Raw genomic sequence first — 16,191 nt, 5'->3', positions numbered from 1 at the left:
AAGCACAGGGGAGCGTGGCAGCTTTTGGCAAAGGATCCAGGCCACAATCATAAAATAGTTACTATTTTCATTTCTCGATGGATATTTCTCTCAAAGTTGGTTCAAAGGCCATCATTTTATGCTGTATTCCCTCCTCCGTTAGTAGCTCTGGTTGTCAATAACTCTTCTCTGTTTCCTGTGTGAACCGGCTACTCTGTAATTGAAATCAAACTTGAGGTTTTAGGAGAAGGCATGGTTGAATTGTACCACTTTTGTTGTATTTTTGCTGATTAGTTCTACATGGATCTATCCTTCGAGGACTGTAGTTGCACAACCCATGCCCTACCAACCCTTCCCCTCCCTCCACCCCCCCAACCCCAAACCCTGAATAGAGCATTGGGCTCCTCAAGACCCTAGTGATGGCTCCTGCTAAGGTGCCAGCCCCCGTACTCTGGTGAAAGAAAAAGATCCAAAGAAAAAAGAGAAAAAAAGAGGCCCATTTAAAGGAAACAACATTCTCTGGCAATACACAGTCCAGGAGAAACAGAAAGACCAGCTAAGCCATTCTTCCAGATGAGCCATTACCCCCTCCTCTACGGCTTTCTCAGCTGTTTAGAGTCTCATCTAAGAACTCTCAAGCTTTTATTTCTGAAGTAAAGGAGCGAGTTCTGCCATCATCAACCACCTTTAACCTTGCAGGGTTAAGCAAAAAAACTTGGCAGCCAGCTCCTTGTAATGGTGTAAACATCTGGTGAAGGCGCCACCTCCTCTTCACCGTAGCATGACAAAAGTAAGGTCTCACAAAAAACTTATGGCCATCGAATGATCGTTTGGCATCTGTTGTGCTTTTTCAAAAATAACCTGCTGTAATAAAAAGTTTCCAAAGAAAACTAAAATCCCCCTTGGCCTCTCTAGCTGACCCACCTGCCCATTTTTCTGTAGCATCAATGGGAATCCATGCACCCGTTGTATCTCAGTTCCAGTTGGAAAGGTCAGGGAAGGCACCTTTAAGCAAATTAATGATAAAAGCCCTAATATCGTTCCCTTCGACGTTCTCGGCAATGCCCAAAAAACAGAGATTATTCTGTCTCTGTCGATTGTAAAATTCTTCCAATTTACAATGCACATCCACCAATTGGGCATTGTGGCGATCGACTCGTGTTTATACAGCACATAAAGCCTCCTCAACAGCAGCTGTGCGGGCTTCTACTGCTGACACTCTTTCCCTCATCTCTGTGCAGAGTTTGTTCATTTTACGGATTGCACCCTGGATTTTCTTGGCAGCTAGATGTGCCTTCCGAGTTTCTGCCCTCGCTGCCCCCTGAACCTGTTTTAAGGTATAGTATATAAGATCCATAGTGGGGGGCACTGGAGAGTCCGGGTTAGCCTTTTCTGTAGGTTGATCGCCGCATCCCCCACATCCTTGTAGATTTGTCGAGTCGCAGAGTAATCCCAATCTAACTGGGACATGGGAGCAGGGGCCACACTGTCTGCGCCCTTGCAGGGGAGTCCGCTTCTTGTCTTCCGCTTCTTAGTGAGAAGTTTGAGTGTACTTGGAGTCCTAGCCCCATCAGACGTGCTACTGTTGTTATCTTCAGAGCCTTTTCCTTCCTCAGAGAGGTCTTCAGTTACACCTGAGGCATCAGATTCGTCGGTTAGCAAAAAAAATGTATGCCCTTGATCTGGGGAATTTAGGCAACCTAAATCCAAACTTCGAGGTATATTCTGTTGTGAGTCATGGATATTTAGCAAGGAGGCCATCGGTCCACCCTGCTGTACGAGATCTCCTGATCCTGTGCCCATCAAGGGCTCAATTGGCAAAGTGGGGGAGGTATCACCTGGTACCAGGGTTTTTCCACATTTCTCATCTTTATCATCACCCCCGAAGCCACCTTGAGACCCCCTTCCTGGGCATATGTCAATGACCCTGGTATAACACTGTCCTCCGACAGTTCCTTCAGAGTACTCACAGATGTGTTCTCCACAACCTCTTCAGGTTCCTGTGACTGGTTGCCTCATTTTTCCGATTCTGCCAGCACGGACCGCCTTGCAGCTGAAAAAATTGCTGGAATTACAGGCAGCTTTGCATCTCCCTGTGCCTGCATATTATTCATGACCCAGACATCTTTTAATGACCTTGGTTTCTCTGCCGGGGCCCCTGCCTTCAGTCTTTGTTTGGATTCCGTTTCAGTTTCGGAATTTTTCTTTCTCCCTTTTCCACTGTCAGTGACCCGACGCATAGAGGCTGAGGCTTGTGAAACCTCCCTGTGGTCTTTCTCCTTTTTCTTTGCTGGTCTGTTAGTGTGGAGCAGCATCACTGGAATCTGATGCCCCTAATGCCCGGGTTCTTGTTGCGGAGTGCAACAAGAACCCGGTGCCTGGCCAGCAGCAGTACAGGCGCCCGTCATGCTCTCTTTAAGTACACGAGAAAGCCCAGGAGCACATAGAGACTGCCGCCACAAGTCCCTCTCATGCCAGAGCACTGCAAGTGAGTAAGAGATTAGGACATTTTTCTCAGCAAGCCATAATTCAGAGCCGTATCACAGGAGCTGGTAACCATGAGCACCACGGCAATCTAGGTAGCCTCCATCTTGCCCCACGACAATGCTGTTAAACAGGATATATTTTGCCTACAAGAAACGCATATAGAGAACTCTGCTAAGGATTTATTCGGTGGATTGAATTTTCAAATAGTTGGTTGCACAACTCAAGGAAGCCGCACCAAGGGGGTTGCTATCCTGTCAAAAAAGGGGTTTGTGAGTTTCTGCAAACACGATCAGATAGCTTAGGTCGATGGGTTATAACGGAATGTCATCTTGGCTCACACACTTTTACTATCTGTATGCTCCAGTTTTAGATGATCTTACTCTTTTTCTTCGGTTAAATAGCGAGCTGGCGCTTTGGGCCCTCCCTCTTATAATTTGCGGCGGCTGTAATATTAATTTGCCCCATAATGGGAATATTCAAGGGGGGAGATTTATTATTGTAGGAAACACAAAGTCTATAGGGCCCTTATTGATTTATCGAGCAGTCATGGGCTGATTGACTTGTGGAGGGAGAATATGAAGGCGGACCCTGGGTTCACTTTTTTCTCTGCTCCTCATACTTTTCACGTTCGGTTAGATTATTTTCTTGTTTCAAAAAGCTTGGTGCCGAAGTTCTAAAATGGACCGGCTGTGGTCATTTGAAAGGGCACTCCTTTTAGATGCACAGTATGTGAGACATATCCAGGCTTGGATCCCTTAGTTTATGTCAGACAACCATGGTAGTGCCTCAAATAGCGTGATATGGGATACATTCAAGGCTTGCCTACGAGGCGAGACAATGAGGTATAGCTTAGAGAAGCAGCAAAGAGAGAAATCGCGAATTCAGGGGCTTTATGCAGACTTAGCCAGAGCCGAGGTAAAGTTGATAGTGATGATCTCTTCTGGCTCTGGAGCTGAAGTGGCCCTTTTGGAAATAGCTACTTCTAAAGCAAAGATTCTCGATATATCTGTCAAGAAAGCGGATGATAAATATTTAGTTTCGCGGGAGAAAATGTATGAATGTAATGAGAAGGTGGGGGACTTCTGGCTCTTAAAACGAGACAGATGGCAGTGGGGGGATTAGGGAAATTAGGGATACACTGTATGGCATGAAAACGGATTCAGCTGATATAAGGTCCTCTTTCAGCGTTTTTACCAGAAACTTTACTCTTAAGAGGAAAAAGAATCAACCAATGTAATGGGGGAATTTCTATTGGCTACATTTTCGAAGAAGCCCTTGAGGTAGATGATAGGCAGATGTTGGAGTAGCTCATTTTAGTAGAAGAGACTGAATTGGCTATTAGCAATTTAAAATCAGGAAAAGCCACGGGTATGGATTTCTTTTATGGAGAATTTTATAAAAAACATTCTGGTGTACTCAAAGAGTATATGGTAGAATTGTTCCAGGAGATTCAAACGGGAAGTACCCCACTGAGAGCTGGGCCATGGCTAAGATAGTTGTTTTTCAAAAAAAGAAGAAATCGCCGAAGGAGCTGGGCTCATATCGGCCCATCACGCTCATTAATAGTGACTCCAAGATTTACTCAAACATTCTGGCCACTCGTCTTTCTGTGGTTATCAAGCGACTTGTGTCCCTGGTTCAGCATGGCTTTATCCCGGGAAAGCGAACCACGGACCATGTACGCCGAATCATCACCCTCTTCGATGTGGCCAGAGTCACTCAAGATCCAATGGCACTAATTTTGCTGGTTGCAGAAAAGGCTTTTTACATGGTTTCCTGGCCGTATCTATGGTCTGTGATGTCAAAGAAGGGGTTTGGACAGGGATACATTAGCTTGGTTAAGGCCCTTTATTATAAGCCAGAGCGCAAATCTTTTTAATGGGAAGCCTGTTGGATGAAGTAGCTATAGAACGGGGCACTAGCAGGGTTGCCCATGCTCACCCCTCTTATTTTCGTTATATATTGATCCTCTGATCAGGCGAATTCAGCAAAATATAGCAATTATACCAATGAAGTCGGTGGGGGTGAGACTAAAATCCTGGCCTATGCCTATGATTTAGCTATTGTTACCCCCGAACCTAGTAGTGCTCTTTTGGAAATCGAAAAGGAAGCCAAGATTGTTGGGTCATTCTCAGGTTATCTATTAAATCAGGAGAGAACCCAAATTATAATTAATGAAGAGAAGCTCATCTCGGATGGGCGGGCGACGGAAGAAGCATTATATCTGAGTGCCATTATTAAGTCAGAAGTCGAAAAAATTGTGGAAACTAATCTATTGCCTTTGATACACAAGACTAAGCAGGACTTCGGGCGAAGAAATAACATGAGACTCTCACTGATTGGGCGGAGTAACTTGATTAAAATGATAATTCTACCCAAAATGATGTCTTTATTTTGGGCTATCCTGTTGGAATTTGGTAATAATTGGTTTAAGATACTTGATGGGCTATTAACCTGATTTCTCTGGGCTTATGCAAATCCAGGGAGACCTCTAAGATTTTTGACCCTGCAGAGAAAACGCGGTGGGCTAGCAGTGCCCAATCTTAAGTTATACTACTGGACTGCTGCCCTACAACAACTTGTGGGCCTTTTAGATAAGGAGATCACCTCCGTTCACGATGCTCTCACCCCATCTAGTTATGAGCTTCAGTTAGGAAAAAAAAGCCGGTGTTGATTGCTTCAACAAATCGAATTTGGGTACTATAAGCGCGTTCGCTTTAAGGTTATAACGACAGCATTTTCTATATGGAGTAAAAGACTAGGTTTGGGAAGACTTAACTATTATACCCCAATACAGGATAATACTCTGCTGCTTGAAATCTTCCAAGATGTGTATAATAGTAAATGCGTGACGCATGGAGTTTCTACTCTTGGGGATTTTTTTTTTACTACAAACTCGTTAAAGTCATTTGATATTATTCGTCAACATTTTCAGCTCCATCATAAAGACTGTTTAAAATATCTACAGATTAGGGATTTTTTAAGAAAGAAAGGTGGGGGGTCGTGGGATTTGAAAGAATAGAGGTTATTGAGCTGATTATTGCTGATAGTACCCAATAGGGGTTTCATATAGAGCTTTGAATAAAATAATGCCGGATGATCTGTCTATGCATGTTAAAGTCTGGGAAGGTAAGGTTAATGCTTTACACTCACACGAGCAACTGATTATTCAAGGGTTTTGATGAAGTAAGTTCCGGCATGATTGTGAGTGTGACAACGGGGCGTCTGGGCACGAATCAGCCTAATCGGAAAACACAAAGTCTTCTCTCATGTGCGTTTTTTTATTTTTATTTGGTGTATTTTATCCTTTAACCGTAACACTATCCCCTTCATGAGTTTTTTTGTCAACAAGGGTCGTGTAAAATTCCACAATTTGGGGCGTATGGTACAACTAGAAGCACGGAATTCGTATGTCTTTTATTTTCTTCTTTTTCCTCAAAAAACAGAAGGCATCATCATTTATGTACAAGGGAGGTTTCCTCCCCACTTAAAAACTACTCCCCAAGTATTTGGGAGCGTGACAAGAACAAAGAATGGAGTATATAGAGAATATCACTGGAGGTCGTGCTATCATAACGACAACTCTGACAATTTGTAGCCCACAAAAGGCTGCCTATCCACTACTGCGCACCACAATCAGAATAACAAGAAGGGGCCCCACAAAAACATATACAATAAGTGAATGATTGGTTTAGATAACAATATTTGTTAATGTTTTTTGCCATTTTGCAATGCAGCACTGCCGCTGTGCAGCATGGCTGAAAGTAAAGAAAAAAAGCATTATGATGCGGCCTGCACTGACCACGTGATAGTGCTTTTATTTCTTTTACTTTCAGCCATGCTGCACAATGGCAGGGCGGCTGTGCAACACGGCAAAAACATTAACAAAGCCAACAGATCTAGTATAAGCGAGACCTACTGGCTTTGCCAATGCTTGTTTTAGTTGCATTTGCTGGCTAGGGGGTACATATTTGACAATAACCTAACAAGCTTTAGTTTTTTTGTAAGCTGTGTACACAATTATCACTTCTTGCCAACTGTGTAAAGAATATTTGGCCTCATTCAATTCAGGTGTAACTGCACACCTCACCCTACTCTAGTAATACAACATGTTGGTCTAAGTGTGAAATTAATGTTGTGAAGTGTTCCAAATTACACCCATTTTTATCAGCATGTAGGGAACTTTATTCTTCTCCGTGAATGCATTTGTTCATGTGGATGGAAAATATATGTGCAAATCGACATTTTCCTAAATATGTAGATAATCATGTCTCAAGACAGCCCACAAGGTAGGGACAGGGCAAGCCAGCAATGCCGCAAAATCTACAGTTTTTCCAGACTTCAGTGTGCCAAGCACTAGATATGAGTCACAAAAATCAAGTATCAATTTGAACATGTATTTGTTTTTAGGTGGAGCCTAGACAACGCATGCGCTGTCTGCAAGACATGTTGTATTGTATTCTATGTGTATTAAACAATTAACTGCTTTCTATTGGCTGTTGGCTGTGCCATTAAAAATGTAGACTTTGTATTGGTGTTGGGTTGCAAAAGTCCCTCCCTCCTCTCCTTCTGGCGATTTCACTTAGTGATTATTTAGTTTTCCATCACACTGTGTAGCGTGAGGGCTCCTTTTTACAGAGACGTGCATCTGTTAGCAATTATCCTTATCGTAACTGCAGTCTGACTTCCATTCTGACCTAAAGAAGCTCTGTGGCTTTGTTTCTGTTTCAGCGTGCATCTGTTAGCAATTATCCTTATCTTAACTGCAGTTTAACTTCAATTCCGACTTAAAAGAGCCCTGTGCCTTTGTTTATATTTTAACGTGCATCTGTTATGAATTATCCTGATGGTAACTGCAGTATGACTTTTATTCCAACAGTCCAACTTAAAAATGACATTAAAAAAACACGAAGCATTTTATTTTACTAATATTAAACAATGTGTGTTATTAGTTAAATAATACGGTAGAGTGTTTTTAGTTTCCTTTTCTGTTGAAGTTGTTGGGGTTTGTTTTCCGTTTTGCCAGCGGACATGGGCAGAGATGCCAGAGTCATGTAAGGTGTGGCTGGAAGTAAATCAAGGTGCATATGCACTTGTTTCGGCACCAGCTTTTTAGAGCTAATGATGGTGAGCACCGGCAGGACCAGGGCCAATTAAAGCTGGTGTTATTAAAAAAATACGGTAGAGCAGTTTTTTTTTTCCTTTTCTGTTCACGTTGTCGGGGTTTGTTTTCCGTTTTGCCAGCGGACATGGGCAGAGATGCCGGCGTCATGTAAGGTGTGGCTGGAAGTAAATCGCAGTACATATGCAGTTGGTTCGGCACCAGCTTTTTAGAGCTAACAATGGTGAGCAACGGCAGGACCCGGCCCAAGTAAAGCTGTGTCTGTTGGTATGATTAATACAACTATACCAAACAGTCAAACTTAAAAATAATATTTAAAAAACCACGGAGCATTTTATTTTACTAATATTAAGCAGTGCGTGTTATTAAAAAATATGGTAGATCATTAATTTTTTTCCTTTTCTGTTGACGTTGTCGGGGTTTGTTTTCCGTTTTGCTACCACTGCTCTTTAATACTTTCACTGCTCTTTAATACTTTTTATATACTAAACTCCAATATACGGTGAGACCTATTGGCACTGCCAAAGCTTGTTTTTCTGTGAACTGGGTAATAAATAGTGAGTGAGCGGGTCAGTGAATAACTATAAGTATGTTGTTGGCACAAGGGCATCATACATAATTGTATGGCTAAAAAAACAGATGTTTCCTTGGTTATTCTTTCTCTTAGTCCTCTCCCTTTTTCTAGACATTTAGTTTATCCCAGACCCTTTTGCAGCAAATAAATTCTCAAATTAAAAAGAAATACAAAGTATGTATTCGCTATAAAGTGCAGTTACGTAGTCTTCGATTTATTTCAAACGGACCATCTCATTTTAAATTAGCCCACGGGTCTCTTAAGGAGGACCGGTAATCTAATAAAAAAACGCACATAGCCCAATTGCTTTTGTGTATGATATAGTTTGCTCGCTGCATTGATTTGACAGCCCATTACAGAATGTAATGAACAGCTAGCTTGATATGGAAGAAATGCAAGTTGACAGCTTGGCAATGAAATTCAGCTAGTGGCATAATGTTTGTCTTATTTAATGTACAGTGTAGATTTCAGTTCATTTTAAAGAAATGTGTATCATAGAGGAAAAAATTATTGCACCCTGCCTTGCCAGAGACACTCGCTGACAGATGACCAGGTTTTTAAAGGAAAAAAATAGATCAGCACTCATTTTAGTGTGCCAAATAATTTATCATCATCTTACTTAAAAGTACCTAGTGCCCGCTGTAAATGCGTTTTCTTTTCCCCGGCAAAGTGTTTATTACAAATTGCTTCGAGCTGAGAACTACAAGGCAATATAAGGGTAAGGTGCTTCCTCCAGGGAATGGTCTTTAAACGAAGAGGCGATGAAGGGACCGTGAGCCTCAGTTCCCCTCAGTTCCCCTCGTTGATCCATTCATTGGCACAGCTAGTGTAAGTAATCAGCTCTTCTGGCTTGAACCACAGGTTGATCTCCTTTTTAGTACTTTCCACAGAGTCACTGCCATGGCATAGGTTCCTGCCAACCTGGATGCAGAATTCTCCGCAGATGGTCCCTGGTTTGGAATCAACCGGGTTGGTCTCTCCCAGCATTACCCGGACAGTCTTGACCACATTAAATCCTTCCCAGACCATAGGCACAACAGGGCCGGAGCCCATGTATTTTACCAAGCCAGGGTAGAATGGGCGTTCCTTCAGGTCAATGTCGTGTTCCTTCAGAAGTTCACTGGAGGCCTGCATAAACTTCATGGACACCAGTCGGTAGCCCTTCTGCTCAAAGCACTTAATTATCTCTCCCACCAGGCCCCGTTGAACACCATCTGGCTTGATGCAAATGAAGGTGCGTTCTGTGATACCGTTACCAGACATGTTTCTGCTGCAGGAAGTGCTGTAGCCTCCGTCAATGTAGTCAGCGCTGAGCGAGAGGGAGCAAAAGAGTGTAAATGCGCTTTTTGAAATTGAACAGTAGTTTCAATATGTTCGAAATTGGGTTTCTGGTTGGCAAACGTATGCACCCTGTCCAAGTAGGAAACACAATCATATTCAAGGTAAGTCGGACACACACCCTAAATTAACCTGTGTTTGCCTTCTGGTGGCTGGGCACAGAGCAGTCAGGCTTAACTTAACAGACTCCTCAAGACCTGGCTGTTCGACCAGTAGCTGCTTCCCCCACCCCCTTAGCGCCTTGAGACCCTCACGGGTGAGTAGCGCGCTCTACAAATGTCTTGATTGATTGATTGATTGAAGAGACAATGTTTAAAGTATTAGTGCAACACTTCAAACATGTGAAAACACACCACACAAAAATATACCACACCAGGTTAGAAAATAGTTTAATTTAATGAACAAAACGTGACCAAAATGACAAAAATCCAAAGGGTAGAATGTTTAAACAGTATCTTGAAATGTAGTGATTAAAAGCATTAAGTGCCACCGGGGCTATTGGTTGCGCTAGACCGGGTCAAATCCAAAAGTTCAGGCTGATAGCGATGGAGCATGGGTCTGATACAGGGACTAGCCTTGGCCCGCTGGAACAGTACCTTGCGTTGAGGACGAGATGTAAGGAGCGAAGAAGGTGATGCGTCGGCATCAGTCCCTAGGATGTAGGTGATGCGTCAGCTCTGAGCCGCATAAAGTCAGAGTTGTGTTGTGAATGGAGACGATGCACCGCGCTGTCAGCGATGATATGTCCTCCAACCTCACAGCAGTGATGCTCTGCTGACGTTGATGGAGATGCGCCGGTTCCACGCAACACAACATCATCAATGCATCGATTTTATCTGGAGCAGCTCTTTATACTCACTTCCTAGGGTCCAGGTTTGGATTGGTACCAATTGGCAGGGCAAGACCCTCAGATGGCAAAGGCCAGGTGCTGTTGCAGGTGAGTTGGAAATCTTTTATTTCCCTGAGACTTCAGTCAGGAGGCATGCCAGTAAACCTTTGGAGTCACTCTTGTTCTGGGTTCAAGTGATGTGGGTCCAGTCCTTCTCACCCTGGCAAGGGGGCAGTAGGCTGGTCAGCATAGCAGAAAAGCAGTTGAGAGAGAGAAGAATGACTTTGTTTGGTTATTCCTAACCATAAAGTGCATGACTCGAATACAATAATTCATTAAAACAAAATATAAGCCTATAAAATCACAGTACTTAAATCACAAAATTCATTAAAACTATTCAGCTTAATACAAAATAGCAGCATATTACCCGCACTAACTTTAGTTTGAGGTTACCCTTCGAAACTCATGAGTCAATGACACTTTCTAAAATGCCTGCGCACAGGACAGTTCCCAAGTTCCTGGGACTCCCCCACCCTCTTTTATAAGTGTGGTGTGAGTTTTAGAGGCTAAACGAACTTTCTGGTTCTCCAACAACGTAGTGCAGCTCTGCGGATCCTTGGTTTTCTTGAGTGTCCAGGCTTGATCTGACCTAGTTTTAAAATAACATGCACATTACATGCGGGTCAGTTTTCACAAACTAGTTCCTTAAAGGGAGATGTGCCTATTGATCCCTAACCGATTTCGTATATTAACACTTTAGAGTTGTTCGTTCCCCAGGTTTAAAGATTTAACTCCTCTGCATGCCAAAGGAATCGAGTCACCACCCAACCAGCTTATAGCTGCTTGCCTGCAAGTGCGGATATTCAATTTTCAAAAAATTGGTTTGAGAAGTGTCTTCCCTTGGACTATAACTGTTGGGCAAGTACAGGTGAGATGATATATTGACTCCAGTTTGTAACCACTTAAACGACAAATTGAGTCTGACAGCTTGGCCTTCCATGTTGGTAGCAAGTCTGGACTCAAAGTGCCCAAAACGATAAAGCATGAAACTTCGTTTTAAGTCAGGGGGAAATGTGCCACGACCGCTGCTTTTGGCCTCAGGTTATAGTAAGTATTTATCACTGCCCAAGTGTGCCGCCGCCTTGCAAAGGTATTTTTATCATGTAAATATGACAACTTTTTTGATGAGGAGTTGGTAATCCAGCTGAAGGCTGTTTCTTCTACCCTGCTTTCCCATGCTTCCTGTATATCTAATTGTGCTAATACTTCCCCTAGGTAATCTCCCCATGGGTTTGCTTGTTTTTTTCCCCATTTGCACTTCGATCTCAAGCCAGCATAAATTGTTCAGGGATCCGCTTTCTGAGGCACGAAGTCTCCAGCACAGTTTAACGAAGTTGTTCATGCTTTGAAATTTCTGTTTTTTAAGGCCAAATTCCAGGCGCACCTGAGATGGAAAGATTGCTTTTCGCAGATATTACACCGCTTAATGGGCATTTATTTGTAACTGGTTTAGACTGTCTATCTCCTTATCATGCAATATGTCTATACCATATGCCAAGGAGGGTATGAATTGTGCTGCCATTGAGGCCAAGAGATGGCTGTGGGAAGAGCAACTCGGTTTCTTTTTCAATACTTTAAAAGCAAAAATTAAAGACTGTCCTTTAGTTTGAACTGCTGCCATGTGTTGGGTGAAAGGCATTTGACGCTCGAGATTAATGCTCAAATACTTATATGAGCGGGCTGACTACACCTGCTCTCCTTTGCTGAACCACTTGTATGACTTATACTTAGGGCTCCCAGTTTTATTGTATATATTGCTTTTGTCATTTCTGTCTGTGTTTACCCATATTTCTTTTTTGACAATTTTACCTGTATTTATCCGTATTTATTTTAGGTTTTGTGAAAAAATGAAGATTAAATGTGTATATTTCTGTATTTATTTAACCAGTTAATGTGCACTTGTGCCTGAACGCTTGACAGGTTTCAATGATAAGCACACTAAAATATGCACTTGTAAGAAAATATGTACATTTTAGTACCACGGTTGTGCAAATTTACTGCTGTTTAAGGCTCTTTACTAACATCCCTATATTTTTTTAATCACATTGCCTGTCAATCCGCACAGCTATTGGCCTGGCGGTCATGACTGACAGCATTTGGAATCACTCAAAAACAACCCAAATTCCGTTTGTATCCACATTTAAAAATAAATACAGACCGGAAAATAAATGTTTTTCTGTCTGTATTTACCATGATTTTGTCAGGGAAGGCCGGGTTGGGGGAGGGCAGTTGGTCCGCCGCGCAGAGGTCCAGAAAAGGAATAATCGGTGAATGATGAATGAAGCGTGGGGGGCCTCTCGGAAGGAAGAGACATCACATGCTGGCCTTCCAGAGGCAGATAGCGAAGTTGTGGAAGGAATCCTCCCGCAACTTAGAAGCCAGCCAGGATGTCATGAAGGAGCGGTAGGACAAGGACGCCACTCCTGTGGAGTTGACCCTTGGACAGAAAGTGTGGGTGATGGAGGCTGTAGAGCCAGGGGCCCTCCAGGAGTGATAGACCAGACCCTACAAGGTGATTGAGAGGAAGGGGGAGACCACCTGTCTGGTGGATCTCAAGACCTCACGGCTGCCCCTGTGGGTACTGCATACAAATCGCCTCAAGCTACACTTTGAGAGGTTGGAGGTCACCATGTTAATGGTAACTGATAGGGAGGAGGAAGAAGAGAGCACACCTCCTGGACTCTAAGGAGATGGATGGATGGATCGGTAGAAGGAGGGATCATGTCTCCCACCTTAACTCCTGACCAGCAGAGGGACTGTCACCAGGTGTTAGGGCCGTTTCCCTTCTCTATTCTCCTTTATCCTGGGGACTACCCACTTGTGCACCCATGATGTGGACACAGTCGACAGCCTCCCTGTCAAGAGCAAATCTTACTGGTTGTCAGATAAGGTGAGGTCCAGCATCACGGTGGAGGTGTCCAAGGTGCTGGATTTGGCGGTCATAGAGCCCTGTGGCAGCCCTTGGTCCAGTCCTGTGGTTCTGGTGCCAAAGCTGCTCCAGTAGACATCACGCCGGAACTAAGGTTCTGTGTGGACTATAGGGGGTTGAACTCGGTGACCCAGATAAATGCCCATCTGTTAGACCTGGCATCTTTTGGCGTGTTTCCCTTGTCTTTTTGCTTTCAGACCTCCTGGTTTTGACTCTGCGCCCTTTGTCACTGCTGTTCAGTGTTAAAGTGCAAGTGCTCCTATTGTAAATTGGATTATGGATTGGTGTTTCCATGATTGGCATATTTGATTTACTGGTAATTCCCTAGTAATGGGCACTGAGCATGCCAGGGCCTGTAAATCAAATGCTGCTAGTGGGCCTGCAGCACTGATTGTGCCACCCACACGAGCAGTCTCAAAAGGGTTCTCAGACCTGCAAATACAGTGTCTGCATGAAGTTTTTACTGCCATGTCAACTTGGCAAGTGCACCCACTTGCCAAGTCCTAACCTTCCCTTTCATTACATGTGAGTCACTCCTAAGGTAGGCCCAAGGTACCCCTATGAGCAGGGTGCGGTGTATTTGAAAGGTAGGACATGTACTGGTGTGTGTGACATGTCCTGATAGTGAAATACAGTACATTTCATTTTTCACTGCTGAAAGTCCATCTGCCCCATAGGATGGAATGGGGACTACTTGGTAACATTTTACAAGTATATCTTTCCTTTGGGACAAGATAAAGAAATTAAGTTTAGTATGCCTGGACTCAGAATGTAGAAATGCATCTTTTAGTAGAGATGATTTTTATATTCTGTGTTTGAAAATACCACTTTTAGAAAGTAGGTATTTTCTTGCTTAGCCATTCTGTGTGCCTCTGCTGGGTTGTGGATTGACTGTCTGGCTTTGGAGTAACAGGGGCTGGGGATGTGCATTCTCTTCAGACATCCACTGGGGGGGTCAAGGTGTGTCCTGCCTTTCCTGGATGAGTCAGGGCTGGGCTGAATAGACTTGGGCTTCATTTAGCTAAGTGGGAGGAGATTTCCTTGCACCTGACTGGGCCTGGTCTACTTTGGACAATGCTGTCTCCACCTCCTGCCGGGAAACTCGGCCACAGAGGACCAAACTGGTTTGGACTGAGCACAGACACTCTCTGCCCAAGAGAACAAAGAAAAACTGAGTATAAATATTGGGGCCCAGAACGTTAGAATTTGTTTAGATCAAGGAACCTGACAAGAAGATTAGCTGGATGAACTGCCAGGAGTGCTTCTTCTTTGCTGTGTTGTTGCTTTGCTGGGTTGGCCTGCAGTTGCTGCTTCTGCCTTGGGCAGTGAAGGGACTGGATTGAAATTACTTTACTTGTCGCTGAGAATCTCCAAGGGCTTGAAATAGAGCTTGCCTCCTGTTCACGAAGTCTCTAGGACAGCAAAGACTTCCCTTACCTCTGGGTACTGCCCGTGGAACCGTGGGTTTCAGTTGCCACAGAGTGGGAAAGCATCCGACACCGTCACCCTCACCGCTGCTGGTTCCGGGTCCTGCAGGCACCGCAGAGGGCACTGCCGTACTTCGCACCGCAACCGTGGTCTCACTGACGATGACCACCACCGAGCCGCTGCTTGCACCACGACCTGTGGGCATTGCACTCCGCATCGCCTCGCTTCACTCCCCTGCCCTGGTCTCACTGACGAAGTCGCTGCACGCTGACCTCGACACCTGTGACTGCATCATGGTTTGTGGGCACCACTCGTAAATGACACGATGTACCGCCCCGTCCCACACCGCTGTCTGGGCTGACCGACGCCAACTCTGTCGCTTGCACCGCGACCTGTCAGCACTGCAACGAGCACTGCCTCACTCTTCACCGCAGCCCTGGTCCCACTGACACCACTGGACGACCGTCACCAAGCCGCTGCCTGCACCACCACTTGAGGGCACCACACGCTGCATCACTACCCCTCACACTACAACTGCGACGCTTGCCAAGACCAGCCCACTCCGACATGGTTGGCTGGAACCAAAGGTACTGTTTTACGTTTCTGCTGATACTACTGCTGGTCCGCACCGACTCGGTCAGCCAGAACTGTTGGATTCTATTGTGTTCAGCACCGCGGTTGCCCCGAACTGAGCTACCTGCTTCAATGAACTGCATTTTAAAACCATTCTTACAAAGTGCATTATTTGGCTTACTGTATGTTGGTCTTTTATCATTTTGGTCTTGTTTGCACAGATAAATATTGGTTATTTTTCTAAGACTGGCATGGTGTCCTTTTGTAGTGTTTTCACTGTATTACTGTTGGTTATGTGCAAATGCTTTACACACTGTCTCTGAGATAAGCCTGACTCCTCGTGCGAAATAACCAAGGTGGTGAGCAGGGGTTATTTCAGTAGTGTATCCCCCTTATCCTGATTAGAAGGAAGGGTCCCTATTTGGACAAAGGTGCAAACCATTGCCAGCTAGAGACCCCCCATTTCTAACACCATCACATTCCTCTGGCAGATGAGCTAATCAATAGGTTGGGTGCAACCCAGTATTTCAGTCCCTTTGACCTCACCTCTGGGTTATGACAGATTGCCCTCACCGAGGAAGCCAAGGAGAAAACTGCCTTCTCTACTCCAGAAGGGCATTATCAATTCAGGGTCTTGCACTTTCGGCTCAAGAAAGCCTCCACCATCTTCCAGAGGCTGGGATCCAGGTCCTTGCCGGTATGGAGGCTTTCTCAGTTGTGTACCTGGACGACATTGCCGTCATCAGTAACAGTTTGGAGGATCATCTCTTTTACCTCCATGAAATGCTCCAGGCATAGAAGCAAGCAGGCCTGACTATCAAAGTCAGTAAGTGCCAGTGTCGGCAAGGATCTGTGGTGTACTTGGTATATCG

The 16,191-nt window shown here is 44.4% G+C and overlaps 1 protein-coding gene and 1 pseudogene across 1 annotated transcript in view; one reads left to right on the top strand and one right to left on the bottom strand.

Moving 5' to 3' along the window:
• The window catches only part of CAMKMT (calmodulin-lysine N-methyltransferase), a 1,482,081-nt gene that overhangs the window by 482,166 nt on the left and 983,724 nt on the right, over positions 1–16,191 (top strand). The gene's annotated exons all lie outside the window — the stretch shown is intronic.
• On the bottom strand, positions 8,952–9,476 carry LOC146821739 (nucleoside diphosphate kinase B pseudogene; annotated as a pseudogene).

The sequence above is a fragment of the Triturus cristatus genome, chromosome 6 (assembly GCF_964204655.1).
Source record: "Triturus cristatus chromosome 6, aTriCri1.1, whole genome shotgun sequence".
NCBI classification, from domain to species: domain Eukaryota; kingdom Metazoa; phylum Chordata; class Amphibia; order Caudata; family Salamandridae; genus Triturus; species Triturus cristatus.
Note: the sequence above shows the minus strand (reverse complement) of the source record. Positions and strands in the feature narration are given on the sequence as shown.